Source organism: Lolium rigidum, chromosome 4, assembly GCF_022539505.1.
Source record: "Lolium rigidum isolate FL_2022 chromosome 4, APGP_CSIRO_Lrig_0.1, whole genome shotgun sequence".
Lineage (NCBI taxonomy): Eukaryota > Viridiplantae > Streptophyta > Magnoliopsida > Poales > Poaceae > Lolium > Lolium rigidum.
This window is the reverse complement of record NC_061511.1, coordinates 58,149,875-58,154,383: the sequence shown is the minus strand read 5'-3', so window position 1 is coordinate 58,154,383 and position 4,509 is coordinate 58,149,875. Positions and strand designations below refer to the sequence as shown.

The window sequence follows — 4,509 nt, the reverse complement described above, 5'->3', positions numbered from 1 at the left end:
ACATCCTATAGCTGCGCCAAATGTACCTGGAGCAGTAAAGGCTCCTCGCGTACGTCGGAATGTTCAAGCGGTGTGTTTTCCTTTGTACCTTCATTTTCTTTTTTTATGGTCATTATTTTTTTATGATAACAAAACCTCGGTGTTGATGGTCTCTAGTTCTGCATATTCTCACCTCCAAAAGTTTTTCCGTAGTTTTGTACTTCCGTTCTAAGTTATCTTTTTTGTTGTAGGCTAAGTTGTAGCCAAGATTAGCCCAAGTTGGTTTCACTATAGCCTAAGTTGTCCTCTTCAGTTCTTTTCACAATAGCCTAAGTTGTCTTCTGTTTAGCCTAAGTTGAATTTACCATGTATCCAAAGATGTAGCATGGAAATCATGCATTTGTTATGCCCTTTGTTATGTAGTCTAAGGTTTGATGTAAAAGCTTACTATCCTAAGTTGTTTTCCGCTCTAACCTAAGTTGTAGTAGAGATCATGTAGAGTTGTGCTCTTTTTTCATCCTGTTTTTATGCTCTTTTTGTAGGTTGCAAGTGCGTTGATGGCACACAGGCTTGTCCCCTACCTAGAGGCTTCCTAGGTTGGTTCTAGGATCAAAATATATTATTTTCCATCATCTAACTAAGTTACTCCCTACCATGCAATCAATTTTGGTCAACCAAGCAATGCCCTCCTTACTTGAAATTTTTCCTTTCTAGCAGACAAGCTTTAAGTCTGGTAAGAATCAATGAGTAAAGATAATACCAAGCGAGCCTGCCTGCGGCTACCAGAAGCTGACGCAGCAGTAGGGAGCTTCTAGTGCCTCTTCCACAAACTGCTCAGCAGGTACATGCATAAGAATGAGTGTCAATGTTTAGGAATTCCTAACTGCTGATTTTTTTTAAGAACCTTTGTTCTAAATGGTTTTTTTTTTTCCTTTGAGCAACCTACATAGGTTGGGTACTGCTCTTATTGAGTTGCATTTAGAAGCTTTCCTAAGTTGGCTACTAAATTTAGTGAAGTTGATTTTTTTTCGCAACCTCATGCTATCAGTTTGTACTACACAGCCTACCTAGGTTTTCTTCTCGCCTTGAGTAACCTATGTAAATTGTATACTGTTTGAATTAAGCTGCATTTATAAGCATGCCTAAGTTGGCTACTAAAAGTTATTAAGTTGCTTTTCTGTACATATGCCTTCAGTTTGTACTACAGAGCCTACCTAGGTTTTCTTTTCCCTTTGAAAAACCTACATAAGTTAGATAATGGTTCAATTAAGTTGTATTTAGAAGCATGCTTTAGTTGGGCAATTAAAGTTATTAAGTTGTATTGGATCTTTTCATCATGTTTTCAATTCGTACTACCCAGCCTACCTAGGTTTCTTTTCCTTCAACATCATGCATAAGTTGTGTACTTGTGTAACTAAGTTGCCTTTGCTTGCATGCTCAAGTTGGATACTTAAAGTAATTAAGTAGTTTTTTTCCAGATTGTTGCAACAAGAACCAGGCTGTGGCATCGGCATGATCAACAAAGCAAATGTTGTCTCCTATATCAAAGCTATGCCACTATGTTCAAAGTGAACATAAACCTTGTTCTATCTTGCATCTACTACTGCAATCTATTGATAGAAAGATGTTTTTGTGTTTGTTCAACTTCTAGGTGTCTCTGTTCGGTAAACCATTGTTGATATTTTGCTTGTGCTTCCGTATACCCCTGAACTACTTGCTATGTCAGAAACCTCAACCACCTAAGTTTGTACTAGCACATCTGGTTCATACTATATTTTGTTACCATACTGGTTCCATGTATAATATTTATCCTCTTCTATTATTTTTCATAACGTGCATCTCATCTGTATCCACAACTGAACCAAGTTGCTATACAACACAACTAAGTTGTTCTACATCCAGGTTCAGGTTATCCTCTGTCTATGAAATTTATAGGCCTTTGTTGTCCCAGGTCTGTCTCCTTAGTTGTGTCCCTGATCCAACTAGGTTGTTGTACATCAAAGTTCAGTTTGGTACTCCCATCTGGTCTCTGAATCCTACTTCTCTTTTGTCATATAGTCTGAGGATTAAGTTGCTGGACAAATAACCGTACCAAATTTTCCTGGAAGTTACCTCTGATTTTTGGAAGATCTACTTCAAGTAATCTACATCATAGGTAATGTTTTTTACATAGAGGGGATTTTCCATGGAGGTGAGGTGTTGGAGGGGTGAGGCACAGCTGCATAGTGGAAGAGGTGGGATTCCTTGTGATTTTCCAATGGAAGCACAGTTTTCTCTGTTCTGGAGGATTTTGCTGACTTTGATTCATACGGTTTGGATCCTTGAAAATCTGGAGGAGGAAGAGATAGCCTGGTAGATTTAAGTTGTGTAGAATATAGATAAGTTGTTTCTAGAAACATAGTTAAGTTGCTTTCTCATGTTATTAACTTTAATTTTGCAGTAATTAACTAAGTTCATTTTACGTAGATTTAAGTTACTTGCAGAACATAGATAAGTTGTTTCTACGAACATAATTAAGTAGCTTTTCCACGCTATTAACTGAGTATCTTAGAAATTAAGTTGCATCCCTTAGAATATGCTACAGTATGACTAGCGGCTAGTAGAGTAAAGTTGATGTCTCAGTACAAGTGTTGATGAGTATAAGTGTTGATGACGGTTGGTGCTAACTGAGTATCTTAGAAATTAAGTTGGAAGAAAATATACAAAAAAATAGTGTAACCAACTCTTTGTACGAAATTGCTTCGCAATAATACTATAGTTGCTTTTCTGCAACAACTGAATTGGTTTTCGAAAAAAAAAGTTCGTCAAAATATATACAAATGTGATCTAGTTTCGAAGATCTCGTCGCGAGAGGCCCAACGGTGAAAACGGATCGCAATTTTGATAAATGGTTTGAAAGTTATGACTTTTTTTTTAAAAAAAATTGCTTGACATTAAATGCACATATAGTCTCTATATGCTAAACTTACTTTTTTTGGATGAGGGTTAAAGTGGACGGGGGACACTTTCCTTATTTGGGGTGAGGGCTAGATCGAACTAATCAGCCCCCGGGGGCTGCCTAGTCGCGTCCTTAATGAAAACCGCACGAGATCTAATAAACAAATAAATAAAACTACACGAAAATGTACTATAAGTATTTCCCATAGTTTGTCTTAACTGGAAGAATGCACGAAATGTACTTTTTTTCAGGTACGCAAGAAATGTACCGATGGATTCGCTGAATGTGTACAGGTGACTCTGAAGTGCCATTGTGCTAAGTGAAGACGGCCTAGTTTCATATTTAGTAGGACCAAAACAAAAGTTCATGGCGGCTTAAGTGGCTCTTAGAACTGACTAGGGACATCAGTCGTGGGAGCTGAATGCTTCCAAAGCAGATATCAAGTTTATATAGCTACGTACGTATCGGTAGAGCTGTCGTCTGACAGTTATGTCGTGTTATATACCAAGCAGTACTAGTGGCGAGTTTAATCATGCTTCTGTACGAACTTTTTTGCTTTTGGACTAGTAGTACCAGACTACCAACCATTTTTCTTGCTCTAACTTGGAGTTGTACTTGATCGACTTGAAAAATAGGTTGATGGGTGGACCATGAAAAAACCTTCCCAACTGCTGAATCAGGTTGAGTAAAATACTGTAGCAGATCCTCTGGGACTCTGGGCTATCTTATGTTTGCCAAGTTTCGAGACGCACACACTCGGCCAAAAAAAAAGCTACGTTTTCCACTGGCGTTTTTTTTTGAAATGGGGAAATATCGCTCCAGCTTTTGCATTGCACACAGTTTTTTTATTAAATTATTCATAACATCTTACAAGAGCAATACAAAACATCAAACTCGAAGCCACCTCGCTAAACCTACAGACAATTCACCAACTCACATCAACCAAAAACCAAATGCCTTCCCAGGCTACCCAATAGCAGATGAGAAGCACATCCAATCAATCAGACTCTCAGCATACGCCAACGCACACGCCATAGAAGTTGCTACCGCCGTCTTCCTCAACTCCATCTTCAAGAGAGATCATCGCATTGACCATGTCAGGCCTGTCATCAATGCCGCCATGGCGCTAGACGACTCCACCATCCTGCGCGAGTCCATCACACTGCATCCGTCCCGAGACACCCCACTGCACCATGCCACGGCGACACGACGACGCCGACACAGCAAAAGCACACCGCTCCACCTCAGCACCACCGACATCCGTTGTCTGCTCAACAGGGAGAACGGCGTTGCGCGCCGCCATCGTCCGATCCGGGAGACCCGGGTCTAGGGTTTCCCCTGGAGCAGCCCAGGCGAAGAACGCAGACTGCAGAGACAATGCTTTCAACAAGGTAACGACGAAACACGCCGCCATCATCCGCCATGACCGAAGTCCGGACCGGCTTTCACCGGCAGCTGCGCCTCGCCATCGGGAGCTAGGCGACGGAACGCGAGGTCCGCCACGGCTAGCCACACAACTAGCCGATCTCCTCCGGGAAGAGAGAAGACCACCACCGCGGTGCCACGGTTAGCGGCACCAGACACCAGCCACC

The 4,509-nt window shown here is 41.1% G+C and overlaps 1 long non-coding RNA gene across 2 annotated transcripts; it reads left to right on the top strand.

The window, feature by feature from the left end:
* On the top strand, positions 1-1,773 carry LOC124705444. Of its 2 annotated transcripts, none has more exons than XR_007004016.1 (4): positions 1-70; positions 522-575; positions 697-820; positions 1,458-1,773. It is a non-coding gene; the product is annotated as an uncharacterized LOC124705444 (long non-coding RNA). The 2 variants fall into 2 exon arrangements; XR_007004017.1 differs by having other exon boundaries at positions 3-70; positions 694-820.
* Positions 1,774-4,509: the final 2,736 nt, after the last annotated feature.